The sequence below is a fragment of the Ricinus communis genome, chromosome 2, assembly GCF_019578655.1.
Source record: "Ricinus communis isolate WT05 ecotype wild-type chromosome 2, ASM1957865v1, whole genome shotgun sequence".
Classification (NCBI taxonomy): Eukaryota; Viridiplantae; Streptophyta; class Magnoliopsida; order Malpighiales; family Euphorbiaceae; genus Ricinus; species Ricinus communis.
In genome coordinates, this window is record NC_063257.1 from 9,665,416 (window position 1) to 9,683,011 (window position 17,596).

Here is a 17,596-nt window from a genome sequence, read left to right on the forward strand (position 1 = left end):
ATTATTTAGTGATAGAATAAATGTATGTACTGAAAATGAGTAAAGGTACAATCACAATTAAAAATGAAAACTAGACATTAGGTTATCAAGATGATTAAAAGGAATATACCAATATAAATTTTCATTTCATATATTTTGAAACAAAAATAAAAGGATTGGCTGGCATGTCAGTTTTCCAGTGGTGCATACTAAATGGAGAGATCCAAAAAGGGTAGATAAAGAGGTGGGGGGGAAGAAATAGACATCACCCAAACATGCCTAAGACTTTAAGTTTGCTTGCCAGTCATTAATGGTTGACATTAACTCATAGCTAAACCAACCCAAATCACTTATTAAAAAGCTGTGATATATATATATATATATTTTTCTTTCTAAATAAAGAAACTTTTCCTTTTATATATATATATATATATATATAGAGAGAGAGAGAGAGAGAATTGTGATTTATTTATAGTTTCACTCCAATTGTAAGGTTGAATTTTAATGCTTACATTTAAAACAATTTTATTAAGGTACCAATTAAAGTCGAATATGATTTTAAATAAAATTTTAAGAAATTTATATTTTTTCAAAAACTTTTCCAATCTGCTCTAACATTTTAAATTAATTAATGCCTATAGAAGAAAAAATTATTATTACCTCATTGAGGATTGCCGTAATTTACAAGTTCAATCTTATATTTACAAAAATGAATTAATAATCTCTTAAAGTTTATTTCGTCAATTATTATTTTCTTTATCTTTTCTTTTTTCAGTTAGTTAATTAATTGAAAGGATTTAATTGATTATTAAAACTCTCAATTTAGTCCTTAAACTTATAATTAAGTATAATTTTCATCCAAATTTTAATTGTTATCAATTAAGTTTATTTTTAAATTGACTTAATTTAGTTTCTATATTAAATAATTAAGATTTATATTTTTAGGTTCTTTAATTTAATCACAAAAAAAAAATCAAACCATCAAAATCTAACGCTACTAGTGATGGAGACTGAGCAACAAAGCTGTTGATGATGGAACGGCGTTGTTTGGTTTGTCATTTTATAGAGTGATATTGTTTAATCAATATTTTCCTTTTGTTTAATTGTATTCTTTTTTACTAATAAAATATGGGAAAAGAATTATAAAAAATAAAGTGAGAAAAATAAAATGAATCAAACAATGGAGTGGAAAAAAAGGAGAAAAAAATAAAGTTTAGAGAGTTTTACTTAGTAACTAGAGTTAAAAATATTAATTTAAAGTATTTTGATGAAATTATTTTAAAACTAAATTTATTTTTATTCAAACTTGACAAAGAGTTAATTTTGGATGAATTTAATATTTAATAAAAAATTTAATGAGTAAATTAATTTTTTTCATAAATTAAATTATTTGACCGAATTGACTAACAAAAAAATAAATAGAAGAATAATAATAATTAAAAAAAACAAACGTTAAGAAATTATTAATTCACATTTAAAAATGTAGAATTGTACGTATACAATTCTTAAAGAGTAATAGTAATTTTTCTGAAAAAGAATAGAGTAGATAATGGATCCAAGCACTATATATGCATTTTGAAGTCTACTCCGAGAAGAGAAAATAAGCATAATTGTTGGAGGAGGCCCGTCTCCCTAAATTTATTCACCAGTTTTAAATCTATTTAAAATTTTTAGATTTGGACATATAATTTTATTTTAAATATTTTTTTTAAATTTAAATTCTAGAATTTTAATTATTTTTTTAATGGATATAGAAATGTTATTCTTTTAAATTCTGCCCACAAATTCAGCTCGTAAGAAAATTATAAATAAAAACTTATATTTTAAAAAATGAGTTGAGTTATGTCAAAAATATAAATATCATATATTCAAATTCGGATGGAGTTGGTTTAAGATTTGAAAAATTCAAATATATCTATTCTAGACCGAAGTTTTAAACAAATATAAGTGGAGGAATTAATTACTGAAAATAAGAAAATATATTTTTATATATGTACTAGTGATTTATTCCGGCTATTTCATAATTTTTTTTTTATTTTATATATTTATATTCAAAATAATGGCTTAATCACTAAAAGAAAAGCATGTTTAATGTATTGGTTATCATTTATCTAACATGTGCCTCTCATGATCTTTTTTCTTTTTTTATTTATTCAAACTTTGTAATAAATTATAACATCTATTATAAACTTAACATTCGATCAAATACAAAACTGAAATTGTCGAGGTGGTAAAATTCGGCAAATTAAAAGCTAATTTATGATTTGAATTGTTAGAATAATCAAACTAACCCTCTTTTCTACATATGATAATTTGCTATGTAGCTCTGAGTATACTCGTAATTAGAGCCAAATAAGATGAAAAACTTCATTACTAGTGATGGAGTGAAAATGAATTTAAATTATTTTATTTATTTTTATATATAATCTTTTCAAAATTATATCCGAACTATTTATATATATTTTATATTTATAAAAGTATAAGTAAATAAATATAATTTTTTAATAAAACTTTATTCTTTCAATTATATTTTATAATAGTTAAAATATTAAATAAATATAAAAATAATTAAAATATATATTTAGTATAAAAATATACAAAATAAATATAGTGAATATTATTCGAATCCAATCCGACCCGCTTTAAGAAAAACTTTTCTATTCAGTATCTGCCCAATCTTTAAAGAGGCAAGAAACCATATTATTATATTTATTAAGATTATAGTTTATTTTATATAATATTTTGAATTGCTTTTAGTAATAGTCACTTTACGTCTCGAGCATATTTATTTGATTAAGCTGATTTTGAATATATCAATAAAAAGGTTAAAAGTTAACAAAATTATAAAATTTTATCAAATATAATTATTGAAGGTGTTATCAGTTTTTTTTACATATTTTATTGATTATAAAAATATTTAAAATATATATTTTAATATTACCATAATTTTCAAATTATGGTATTTTTTAGTACTATTCTTGTAAGTCTTGAATCGATTTGTTGACCGATAAATGAATTTTGCACTATAATTTAACTTGAAAAAAATTTAAATTACCAGGCTGATAAGAAAAATTCACTCCATTCGAAATGTTAGAACCCTAAAACATAAGGTATTATTTTCTATTGAGAGGAAAACATAGGGTATTAAAACGAACCTTTTCCTAAGAAATATAATATTCAAAATGAAATGCAAAATTAAGTCAAATAAAACTAATAAAAAATAATCATTTACGAGCATATTATGGCCCACAGATTCCCCCCACAACTCTCCAATCTGTAAGGAAACTTTTTGTCTTGTCCATTTCCGTCGCTCCAATATTACAAAGACCAAAACTTTAACTAACTTGCAAAAGTTTTCTTGGCAGTTGCAATCCACTAACTTTGCAAAAGTTTTCTCCTGAAAATGGTGCAATATTTGACATTTTATGAAATGACTACTCTGACAATACTTTTGTTGGGGTAAAGCGTTTTATGTATTTCAGTAGTTCAATAGTACCTCTCTTATAGCAGAGTTATTGTTATAACATTTTCTAGTAAAAGGCCTGATATTAGTGAAGTAATATACCAATGGCATGTTGAACACTTGTGATATTATCTATTCCCATAACGTGCTCAACAAAAACAATGTTCAGCTTAACCTTTTATTTCTGGCCGCAGGAATTATATCATGAAATGCATGCCTTGGACAGATTTGAACAAGATTACCGGCGTAAGCTTCAAGAAGATGATAGTTCAAATGGTCCTCAAAGAGGTAAGTTGCAGCATAAATTTCAAATTACAAATGTTTCTGTTTCAATAGGTTCTCCATTGACTGAAGAAAAGACAGTTGGGAAAAGGAGCTACTTTCATTGTACACTTGTTTCTATTCGTTATCAACAATGGACTGTAACCAATAGAGTTTTCTCTAGGATAATTCGAGCACTGTTGTAGTTTTTTGAGATTCATGGTTCAGAAGATCTCCAAGTGTTTGGATGTCTGGAATGCTGATTTCTTATTAACTCCTGTTCAAGATAACTTGTCTATTGCGTTTGGGCATAAGATTCCATTGCGAAGATTATAAGGAATTTCAAATGGTTTGGGGCAGGGGTGAAATATGGGATCATCTGGTCATGTGGGGACCAGTTGAAAGTCACAGGGCAGCTTTTGTCTTGGTAAATTGGTATGTAATTGTAATTCCCTTCCTCCCGGCGCCCGTGTCAAAATGGTTTTGATTTCATCTACAGCCTAATTCTCTGTATCATAAGGAGCATGGACATACAATGGATGAAAAGCAAAGGCTGGAATCGTCACCAATGCATGTTCTTTGAAAATTATTTCTAGGGGTTCTTTCTCTTTCTTCTTTATACAAGGTACAGATTTGGTGATTGGTCCTGCATTTAAGGGAAGACTTGTGAAGAGATAGTTCTGGGAATACTTCTCAGGATGCTTCATCATTTTGACCTTTATATTTCTTTATTCTATCCTCTTCATAATTCATAATACATCCATAAATAGTGTCTACAATGTCATTCAATTGTTTGTTTCTATAATTGACACCATCAATTTAGCTGTTGTTATGATGTCTCAGACTCTGCTTAATTTTGAGGCTGTTAAACAAAAGGATTTGGACTTGGATATATCAAGGATTTTCATGCAAGCCATTCCTAGTCTGAATCTTTAGACAGTGGATCGTTCATGAAAAATCTGACTTATTTGTTTCATGGCCCTGCACTGGCGTGGCTGCTACAGTACAAATTTACAGTTCCTAAATGTAGTATATATCCTGTGGCAGGAGAATCTTCTGTTCACTTGCAGTTGAAATCTGTTTTAGTCAATTTATATTAAGGCTCATTTACATTTAGTCTAGGGCCTCTAGTTGTTTGGTTCTATCTAACAAGCAAACTCTAATTTCTTTGCTTGGTCTGGACAGAGTCTACCTTTTAGAGGCCAGTTTATGTAGGATATTATATTATATATAATTTCACATTTGGAGATCCTGTCTTAAAAGGCTTATAGTTATGCGGACTGTCTTTGCTATGTTCTGTTTTCTCTCTTTCTAATGAACATTAATATTTGCAAGTTAATGTGATTAATAGGTATATCTGGTTGACATGCAGGTGATAGCCTTGCAATTCTGAGAGCAGAGTTAAAGAGTCAGAGAAAGCATGTAAAAAGTTTGAAGAAGAAGTCACTTTGGTCCAAGATTTTAGAAGAGGTAAAGTCAGCACCACTTCACATCCATGTTTTTGGGGGATAGGGCTCTACTGGTGTTTAATGTTTGATGTTTGACCTTGGTTTTTTATGTTCCCTGATCTCATCTTGGGAGGAATATGCTTGTTCCATGTTTGTCAATTGATAATTATGGAATCATTTATTCTTTATATTGTATGTGTTCTTGTAGGTAATGGAGAAGCTTGTAGATATTGTCCATTTCTTGCATCTGGAGATTCATGAAGCCTTTGGTAGTGCTGGTAAGCATTCCTCAAATGGCCTTGCTATTATACAAAGACCTGGATCTTTTTAGTTCCGTCCACCAGAGGAGCCTTACTATGTAGTAAAATTCTGACATAGTTGTTTACATGCTTGTCTCTAGATGGAGAGTGAGAATAGCGTATCATAGGTTCTTGTTCCTGCCTGCATGTAGGCTATCAAATTAAATTGCAAGTATATTCTCAATAAATTATCAGTAAATTGAAACTGCACATAGTTTTACAATCTGATATTATGAGAAAGGAGCTTGATTAAGTGAATTGAGAACTGGAGGCAGAACAATGATATCATTAGAGATATTTGTTGAGCCATTGATTTTTCATTTACAAATTCAAGGATTGAAAGCAACAATTTTACATTTCATAAAGTGCCAACACGGCATGCAACTCACGGGATGTACTGTTACTATGCTCTAAGTGGCTAACTTCTGCAGATTGGCATTTCTTACTATGTGCATGTCATGCCTATGGATTCATTAATGAAGATTTTTCTCACTAGTACTATTTTTAATGTTTCTACTACCCATAATTTGCAGATGGTGACAGACCAGTAAAAGGTTCTTCTATCAGTCACAAAAAATTGGGTTCTGCTGGTCTTGCATTGCATTATGCAAATATCATCACTCAAATTGACACTCTGGTGAATTGGCCATTTCTTACAGGCTTTGTTTTTATATTTTTCTTAAACAATAGCATCTGAGATCAAAATATTGTGTCATGTCTGATATATGGCTGATGTTAATATATCAAATGATTGCTTTTGGCTGAGCTAATTCTTGAAGATAATCAGGTGTCTCGATCAAGTTCTGTCCCACCAAATACAAGGGATGCATTATACCAAGGACTGCCACCTAGTATCAAATCTGCTTTGCGCTGCAAATTACAGTCATTACATGTTAAGGAAGAGGTATTAGTTTCTTTTATTTATTGTTTCTGAAGGAGACACTTTATGTAAAATTTTGTTCTTTAGTGGGCTGTTAGTAAAAACAAAAATGGCTTGTCAATAAGTGATTGATTATTTCAAATGTTATTCTTGCAGCTTACAGTAGCCCAAATCAAAGCTGAAATGGAGCAAACCTTGCAGTGGCTCGTCCCTATTGCCACTAACACAACCAAGTAAATAACCGACCCTGTACACATAATTTCTTTCTCTGATCTGCGGCCTTTCTCCTGGTATCTAATTTTGTACTTTGTTCGAGTGATTAAAAAGAGCAGGCTATGTAATTTCATCCATGAAAAGACCTGACAGCTTTTTAGAAAGTTTCGGATTTAATAGTCTAGGTTCAGCAATGAAGAGCATATGCTGATGTTCTTTTATGATAGTTGTGTTCAACGAAATCTGAAACAGAGCAGAGGCTCTTTATTTTCATGAGTTAAATGTTTATTCATTGAATATTGTATGATTTGCTCTTCTGTCTCTAACTACTTTGCTCCTTTTTTCTCTTACTACCAGAGCTCATCATGGATTTGGCTGGGTTGGAGAATGGGCAAATACAGGGTGAGTTGTGAACTTCAATGTGATTAATTCTTTTTTTTGTTTTTCGTGTAAGAGTATATTTTTATAATACTTCTGCTGAAAATTGTTCAGGTCTGAGGTGAATAGGAAACCTACTGGACAGACAGACTTGCTTAGAATTGAGACACTACACCATGCAGATAAAGAGAAGACTGAAACTTATATTCTTGATCTGGTGGTTCGGCTTCACCATCTAGTCTCCCAGGCAAGGGCTACCAATGGTGGAATCAGATCACCAGTTAAATCTCCAATTCGATCACCCAATCAGAAGACAATTCAATTATCTACCCATAAGCCAAGCTCCCCGTTGCCCATGCTGACAGTTGAAGATCAAGAAATGCTTCGGGACGTCCCCAAAAGGAAAAAGACACCTGGGATAAGTAAGAGCCAGGAATTTGATACTGCAAAAACCAGGTTATGCAAACACCATAGGCTGAGTAAGAGTAGTAGCCACTCGCCAATGACTGAAACTAAAAAGACCCTTTCCCTATTAGGAGGCCATCTTCTGTTCCGGTCATTGACTTCGACATAGACCGAATCAAGGCGTTGGATGTTATTGATCGAGTGGACACGATTAGAAGTTTATGATGGTATCTACTGGCATGGCCAACCAAAAACAGAGGCAAAAAAAGAGGCCTGTGGTTGCAGAAAGGATTCCATCTGATCTGATGCAATTTTCCCTTGTTGGTTTCTGTTGGGCGGAGGATTATTTTGTCTGTTAGTAGGCGTATGATGATGAGTGATGTAAGTCATTGGTTTTTGTATGTGAGAATTTTAAGGTGATAAAAGATTGCTCAAGGGGAATTTAATTGTTCTAGAAAAAATATCAGGCTATAGTTTCCTTAGTCCTTTGTGTACAGAATACTTGAATGATTCTATAATAATTTAAAGTTCATTTTTTCTCCCCCATATCCCGTGCATGGTTTCTTTTTCCCTTAATTCATTTTTTACTTTCTGCAGGTTCTGGAGGGATCCTTTGAAAAGGATTTTAAAGAAAAAAAATTAAAGTTTGATCCCAGCATCTAGTTCATTCCATTTGACAGAAAAATAAAAATAAAAATCTACAGTTACTGAGGCATGAACACAGCATATAATATTGTAAAAACTGATTAAACATTCATTTATTCAACTGATCATTTCAAGATTATTCATATAATAACTCAGGCAATCATTCTCCTAATCACAATTTGCCATGTACATAAAAGTTATCATCATTTTACATGTAATACAGAAAGTGGCATACACACATTTCTTGAATGTGGAGATTCATGAATCTTCTGGTAGTGCTGGTAAGCCTTCCTCAGCTGACCTTTTTACTTTGAAGATCTGCTTCTTCTTCTTCTTCTTCTTTCTTTCCTTTATTTTTTTAATTTTTGTTTTCTCAATTTCATATTTCTATGGTTGGAGCCATTGCAATTAGTTAAGTAAAAAGGGTCTGACAGAAGATTATGCTCGACTGTGAGTGGAATTTTTCACAAGGAATAGAATTGTATTACAGTAGCGTGCTGCATTAGAAGGTTATATATCCCCTTAATGGTCCAACTTGGAGACAATTCGACCAGTACTAATCGCGGGAAGCCAAGCTATTGGGCGGAGATGACCAACTTTCAGGCTCCGAGAGGCCAATCATTGTGGGTCAACTTATCTGTTTAATAATAGACAGACAGGACAGGAATGGCTGATTCAATTCCTTCCTAGTTCCTGAATTATTTGATATCTTTTCTTTTTTTTATGTTCATGTGGTTATCGTATCAGCATTGTTACCATTATTGGCTCAGTTGCACACTTCTATTTGGCAAAGACTTACCAAGAGAGGCCAGCCTTTTTGCTCTGATAGAAAAAGAACATATCACACAGAATATTATTATTATTATTTTTTTGAATGGTAAAGATAAGAATAGAACAGAAAATATGAAAAGAAAGTATTTTTCATCTTTCCAAAAAGAGAAGGAAATGGGTAATAAGGATAACGCAAGTTAAGTTAGTTCTGGCATATGGGCTAAGACAGACAGACAGATAGACAGACAAACAGACATTTACCAGAATTTCTTTCCAAGTTCCAAGTTGTCTTTGGAGAGAGTAACTCAGACTCAGTCCCTCCTCATCTTAAAAGCTTCCTTCTTTTTTGATTCCCATTACACCTTGTGGTGACAACATCCATGTCTCCTCTTCTAAAGAATCTCTGGAACATTTCATGTTCTCTCTGTTTTGAAGAATATATGAACCCACCTTTTTTCCTTTTTTAAGTTAGTGGCCTTTGCTACGTATTCTTACTTCTGTCTGAATACATTATTAGCTTTACACAATTATATGCCTTTTGTCTTTGGCATGGCAAGACATTCTCCTACTAATTTACCTACCCACACTATATCCTCTCATCATTGATCAAACTCTAGCTTATGGGTCGAACCAATGGCAAAACCACGCAAGGGCTGGGGTGAGTTGTAGTTCGGAGTAGTTTAGAAAAAATTTTAAAAAATTATTTAATTTTATTGGTTGATTTACTTGAGTGCATTGAGATAATTTAAGAAAAATATAACTCCAATCTGGGAGTAATAGTTATGCTATTGGGATGGACTGTCTGTTTAAGTCACTTCGCACTTTTCTAGATTGAACACATTATTTTTCTTTCAAATAAAATTTTAAATAAATATGTCTAGGATTGAATAAGCAAATTATGATTATGATTACTTTTTAGTTTTTCATATGACATGGATGAGAAAAAGTTTTTGGAAGTTCTAGTGTTTTTTCATCTCTTTCTAGTTTATTTTGATGGTAGGAGTAAAAAAAATTATTTTTAAAATCTCACCTAACAATTTAAATTTTTGAATAAAATACTTCGTTAATATGGTATTCGAGCTTTTATGATCGAAACTCTAAAGTTCAATCTTTGATTACACTAGTTATATTAATTAGATATATTAGAACAAAGTATTTATTTACGCTTTAAACTCAATAGGCATTCTAATATATATATATATATATATATATATATTTAAACTGTGATTTTCTCGGCTAATTTATATTTAAACGAAAATCTTATCTTCTAAAAGGTATTTCATTTTCAAATAAAATAGAAATTCTAAAATTTTATAAGACTATCAAAAATCTTAAAAATCTCATCCAAACAAATTAAAATAATAAAAATATCTATATTTTTAGTATAGAGTGATATGAATGAACCTTGTCAGTGTGACCCCTTTCGTGAGGAGGCAGCCCTTCTTATTATGTTTTTGTTTGTTTGTTATTATTCATTCACAAGAACAACTTCCATCATTGATATTGATATGGAAGTTAAATGTTGATGGCATGAAAAATTAGGTCAAATGGCAATTCCTTCTTTTCTTTCTTTTGTTTGGTCAAGAAATTTGCCTTCCAAGCTTGGACTCTTCAGTATATATTGACATCATGATTACTCATAGGATTGACTTATGTCACTTAAATAAAAATTGGTTCTTTTTATAAAGAAATAAATGAATAAATAAATATATATGAATTGTGCATGAGTTCAAAAATGAGAGAAGATAAGAAGATAGTTTCAAGTTGAAGCTAAGGGAGTGGGGGGGGGGCTCAAATGGACGGATGGATGGGCAGCTGCAGCTCGTTGACTCAGGTAGGATAAGATATCTCTTTAAGTTTCAACTTGAAGCTCTAACAATATGGGCAACACTATATATACATATATATTAACTTTTATATCTATACATATATTAAATAGAATCATTTAGTCAAGCAAAAAAGAATGTTGTTTTGATAGCAAAAATAATAATTTTATGTTATGGAGATTATTTTTAGATTAATAAGATTTTATTAAGTTTAAATAAGTTTTAGAAAAGCTTTAATAAATTATTAAGTGGTTTAACGTATTTTCATGTAAGGCTTGTGGTTTATTTTTTGTCACTTTGATACTTTGTAAATATGACCGTTAGTAAATAATGGTCAAATTGCGATCTTGTGTTGTGATTGAAAAAACAATAGCTATTACGTGCTATATTGAAATTTTTTAATAGAGTTATGTAATTCAGTCATTATTTTCTAACAAAAAGAATAAATTATAAATTCTATAGTTAAAATACATTAAACTAAAAGGTAGTTTAATAAAAAAATTTCATAAATTTTATAATTTTATAATTAAATATTAAAGCATGGAAACATTTAAATGATTTTTCTTACTAGTGTCTTTTCTTTGTGGATTTAATGTTAATGAATGATTGAGTACCCCACAACAAGGCAGCGTATGAACATTTAGGAATTGGAAAATATAAAATGGGACATATGAGGATAAATGCTAAAATTAATATTTTCCAAAATTGAAAACTTATAACGATGATTGAAGCTTGACAAGTTACTTGAAATCGATTTTAAAAATATTTAAAATTAATTTAATGTGAGATGAGATGGGTCAAGTCCGAATTTAAATTGTTTGAATTATTTAAACTATCAAGTTTAATTTGCAAAATATATAATTTGATAATTTTGTAAATTTAATTGAGTTTTTGTGATTTTATTATTTTAAAATATACATACTAATGGAATATTGTCAAACCTGAGTGAATCATTGAGTTGAATTCAAAGTTGAGGAAAATGAATTAATCAAATTCAAGTTTTTATTATTTTACTATTTTATAATTTTTATCATATGTAATTAACAAAATTGATTTGAATTTGAATTTATTAAATGTACCATTTAGTTGAATTTGAGTTTAAAAAGTAAAGAATCGATCGAGTTTAAATTATGTCAAGCTTTTAATTGAATTTATATTTTTATTCTATAATATTTTAACTCAAGTTAATTTTGCTCTATTATATTCATAATACAAATCTTTCAGATAGAAAAATAAACTATATTAGACAAAAACAAAAGGCAATGCATTTTCTACCCAAAAACTAGAAAATGTAGATTTTCAACAAGTAATTTATTACAAAGTATATAAATTTTTTTATTAATATATTTATAAAAAATCATAAATATTTAAAATATAAACTAAACAATATATAAAATTAAAAAAAAAAAAAAAAAAGAAAGAGAAGGGGTATAAGGAAGTGAAAAGCAGGAGATCGGTCCTATTGTTTGATAGCGGGTAATTGCTATGAAGAAGGAATCGGGCGTCACGGGTGCAACCAAAAGTCAACACAGAGAGTCATTACCCAATAATTGCTCGCCCACTCGATACAATTCCCCTGCGCTACGTACGCGCTTTCTCCTTTAGGTGGCGCCTGGTTCTTCTTTTTGGACGTGCGTCGTCTTTCCTTTCTTCCTCCCATATCTTCCTCGTGTTATTCACTCCATTTAACCATACCACACATTTATGTTATGTATGTAAAACGAAGTTTAAATTTCGAGTTAGTCAATCGTTAAACGGATTGACTAATTGTGTTCAAATTAGCTACTTTTTTCCTTTTTTCTTTCTTTTCAATTCATTTAGATCTAATCTATTTTTTCCAGGTCGACATATATTATCAGTCTGGGCGTGGATGTTCTTATTTGGACATCTTGTTTGGGCTACTGAAATTATGTTTTTAATTTTTTGGCCTGGGTGCCGATCGTTTTCCAAAAGTAGGAGCAATCCCCTTTCGGAAAAGAAAGTGAGTCGTTGTTGTTCAACTTAACTGGGCGATTCTGTCAGCGTTTCTTGGCCTAGTCACCTATAGATTGTGGAGTCGAAAAATCTTTCTTACAGGGATGAATGCTTTCACTCAATGGGCAAGGAGCTTCATGTTCGGTCTACACTTTGCCAGCCATATCTATTTCTCGATTATGCTGATTGAAGGTCCAAGCGAGATAGGAAGGATAGGACCAAGGGAGCAGCCGCGGGAACTCATTCAAATTATTTTATTTTAATAATTTATTATAGCCAGCGACCAATAAAATATATTCAATTGGTAGTATTTAATTATTATTAAGAGATATATAATTTCAACTAAAAAATATATGTAATTAGTAAATCAATTAAAATAAAACTCATTAATTATTATAACGGTATTAATATAAATAGTTTTAAATAATTAAATTTATTAAAAATAAATATCCAACTGTTTTCTAGAACTCAAAATTGAGTAATATGATATTTTTTTCTCATTATTGAGAGGTAGAATCTCCTTTCCTTTTTACTTTAATATGGATTTCTTTTTATTATACTTATACCCATGAAATTTTATTTTATTTTTATTATAATTTTATATCTTTTACTTTAGAATAACTAATTAGGTTGTACTTTGAACCTACCATTGCAGAGTTTTTGGAAAAATGCTCTAAAGTATTGTTTTCATGATATAAACTTGAGTAACTTAATTAAAGTTGGCTAATAGTTAATATTCTTAAAATAAAATTCTTCATGGTAATGTTTGTCAATTTTAGAATATTATATCATATTGAAAAATCTCATTCCTATAAAAAGAGAAAAAGAAAGTCTTTTAAATCATTAATTATGATGACTTCAACAAATGCTTTCTCTGTTGTTTGTCCCATTCCCGGAGAATAATCTTTTTATTTTTATCTACTTGATTTTATTTTTTTAATTTTTCTATTTTTATTTTTATTTTATTTTTATGTTTTGAATTTCATTTTGCTTTTTATAGTGTAATTAGTAATATCTTTAAAATTTAGCATATATATATATATATATATATAACAAAAGTGGAAAGAAACGAAAATCAAAAGTTAAATAAATAAATTATAAATTTTTATAATACTTAAAAATATGAATAATTCTAATAGAAAAATTATTAATATAATTCGATTCCAATCTCTATAATAGTAGTAATTTTTCTAGAATTTATATATATATATATTAAGAAATTTAATTACTTGAAGGATATGGATAATTATAATAAAAAATAGCAATATCTATATTAAATATTTTAAATTTTAAAAACCTTCTCAATGGTGTTTATATATTTTAACCAATAAAAAATTGGCGTTGTTATTTTTTAATAGCAACAATTCTAAAAAATAGATAGCTACATAGAAAAACAAATTCCTCTAGAATTTTAGATAAATGAAACAAATTGTAAATTATTATAATCCTAAAAATACTGAGTGATTAATCACCTTAAAAAATATGGATAATTTAATAAAACATAATAATATAATTTAATATTTTTCTAAAACTCTTTATTTATATTAATCTATTAAAATTTAAAACTTTATTACCATTTTCTGTATGTATCATCCAGTGAAAAATTGTTAATTTCGATTGCTTTATTATTTTATTATTCTATTTTTTTTTTCTCTATTTATGTTGAACTCAACTGTTATATTATTATTATTATTATTATTATTATTATTATTATTATTATTATATAATATATCAACAAAATTCATAAATTATATTATTATTTATTTTATATAACTTATTTAATTTATATATAAATATAAAAATTCAAAACTTAACTAGAAAGAAATTGTCTGTGCAAAGTAAGGATATTAGAACTAGTTGTTAAATAGTTTACGAGATGCGCACGCAAAAAATAAAAAAATAAAAATGAAAAAGGAGGTGGTGCTGAATATTAAGCAAATTGGATCGGATTGTACAATTATTCTCTAGATAATCTTCAGCCTCTTTAGTTTACATAAAGATTATTCCTTATTCGTTTTTACTTATATTATTTGTTTTGTACTAAATGATGTTAGATTAGAGTAATTAATTAAGACAACCTAATTAGTTTAAGACTTCCACACATATATATGTTTTGAGTTCGAGTTTCATTAATCGCTGCTAGCAATAACTTAATCAAGTTTATGACAAATTATTATTTTTATATATATATATATATATTTTTTTTAATTCAAATGGATAGTCACGAATCTAATTAAATTTTTCCACTTTCAACTAAATGATATTTTCCTTTTTGCCTTTAGAAGTGGGAAGATATTTCATTCTAGCATTTAGGAGAATCGTGTTCAATTTTGATAAGTCGTACTAATTAAGACTATCTCTTTTTTTTTTATTATTAATTTAATTTAATAGGTAATAGATAATTATTGCCAAATAAAATAATGAAATATGTTTATTGTCATTAGACTTTAGGATTAAAATTATGGTCAATTGGCGGGGAAATAAACACTTTTACTAACTTAAATTAATCATGCAAAATTGCAAATTTTGACTTATTGTTGTGAAAATGATAATTGCAAGTTATACAAAACAAACAAATTGGACTTGATTGGAATTTTTGTTGGTCTTTAAAAAATAAATTTAAATATTTTTATTTGATATATATGGTGCATACGGTACAATAAATATAAAGTGGTATTCCCTTTCACTTAAAGGCATATAACTCACAGGAGGCCAAGGCAAAGCGCTGATTCACGGGTTACACACACTGTATGACACAGTCTTTTTTTCAGGGGTGGGAGGTAACTCTCTTCTCGAGAATTCCTTCTTTTTCCTTTCCTGGCCGTGATGACTTTTCCCTATAGGTTCATAGCCCGAGCAATCGTAGACTTTAACTAGAGGCTAGCTTCACCATATATATATATATATATATATATTATTAAATCATTAAGACATATTTTATTATTTAAAATTAATAAATATGTATTAATAATTTATTGATTATTAAGCTTGGTGTATAGGCAGAGATATACATCCGAACTAGGATAAGAATTTTCTTTTTATAAACACATTTTTTTCGGAATGAAATTTTCTTGAAAAACAGTTTTTAAAATAAAAAAGAAATTGAAAAGGTTTGCGAATTGTAATTTCAGATGGGACTAAAGCCATTTTAAAATCACCCATTAGGGTGATTAATAATTAGTGTATTTTATATAAAACAAAAGACTCAAAAAGAGTGCTTGAATCCTATGCTAAAGTGAAGAGGTTATGAGTGTTGGTGGTTGTACATATACATCTCAATTATTTGGGTTTGCAAGAATCTTGAAATCCTGTATCAATCTAGCAAGAACATTGTCAAAGTAGATTTTATATAATATATATAAAATAATATTTTTATAATTGGTTTTAATAGCTAGTGAAAGTGCAAAAGTGGGGTTCTTCAAATTCTCTTCCATCAGGAAAAAAAATATATATATGAAAAGAAAAGAGGAATTGTCACCTTCATTGGATAGAAAGCAATCAAGACCAGTGATGCATGCGAATGTGAACTAGATGATACTCAAAATTTTATTATAAAAAAAGTGCACTAAAAAGAATGGAATCGATTGCGAAAGGATTCTTTGAAATTGCTCTTAGTTATAAACAATTTGAGAAATAAAATTTATGGAACAAAATTATTGTAGCAAGTGCCTAGTGGTATTAAAAATAAAATGGGTTTGCAGAAAAATCAATTATGTAAGTGGGTATTAGATTTCATGCTCCAATTAGCTCACATAGATTAGTAAATTATAATAATAACAACCATTCAAGATTAAAGAAAATAATAATAATGATTTCCTAATTATTTTATTCGTAATTTATTGATAAAAAAAATAAAATAATTACAAGTTTAATATTATTAGGCTGTTTAGGATAATCTAATAATGATAAAAAGTTTATTATAGAAAAAAAAAGATGTATATAAATATATACCAAAATATAAAATTATTTCCGACAAAGAAAAATAAATAAAATTGTTTGTATGTCATATTCAGTTGTGAACAAGAATTGTCAGTCTATCAATTTCGTAAACACTCACTCGTCTCAAATACTTTGTCGCTACCATACCAAAATTGTTCTCTTCTAATATTAAAATAAAAGACCTTATTATATTATTATTATTATTATTATTTTTTATATAAATTTAGAAATGAACAAAGACAAAGATAAACTTTGAATAGCTAAAACTAATTGCTTTGCTTTAACGTAAAAATATCCTAGTCATTCTTCAATAAAGATAGAAATTATCCTAGTCATTCATTTATTCTTTAAGCCAAGTTTGCCCTAAATATCATGAAAAATAATCCCCTACAAAAAGAAAAAGTTTGGCTTAGAATATTATGATAATGGGGTCGCAATATCATATTCTTAAAATAATTATTTACGAATGACAAGATATTTTTAGCGTGAAAAAGTTATTTGAAAAAATTCAATCTTATTAACACTTAAAAGATTTTTTATGTTTTCATCGTATTAATATATATTAACGGATAGGAAAAAGGCACATATTTATATAAGTATTTTATATTTTAATATTAAATCATTAACATATATTTTATTATTTAATACTAATAAATATGTATCGATCAAACAAAATAAAAAAAAATTATTATAATCCCGTATGATATAAAAGTATATTTTTATTTATTTTGTTAAATGAGCGATAATATATTTATTATCGTTAACAATCGGATATGTGTTATTGTATTGCTGCTGCTATAGAGGATGTGGTGACAAAGAGAAGTTAATAATCAATATTAGAGATCATTACTTTTTTTGATTAAATTATTATTATTATTCTCTTCTTAAATTATTCAGATCTCGAATATAAATTTAAAAAGTTTTCCAATTAAAATTTAAAAAAAAAATAAGTAAAAAACCATCTTTATCATTATATATATACAATAAATAAAATGTCATTAATTCAGGTAGTTAGTTAGTCGTTAGCTTGACTCAGCATAAGCAAGGATTGCAAGAGTTTTGGATTAGCTCTTAAATTTGATGCTCTACCAAACAGTTTCCAAATTACAGCAACT

General features: G+C 28.3%; 1 pseudogene; it reads left to right on the top strand.

Moving 5' to 3' along the window:
* The first annotated feature begins 3,431 nt into the window (after positions 1-3,431).
* On the top strand, positions 3,432-7,872 carry LOC125369154 (annotated as a pseudogene).
* The last annotated feature ends 9,724 nt before the right edge of the window (positions 7,873-17,596 follow it).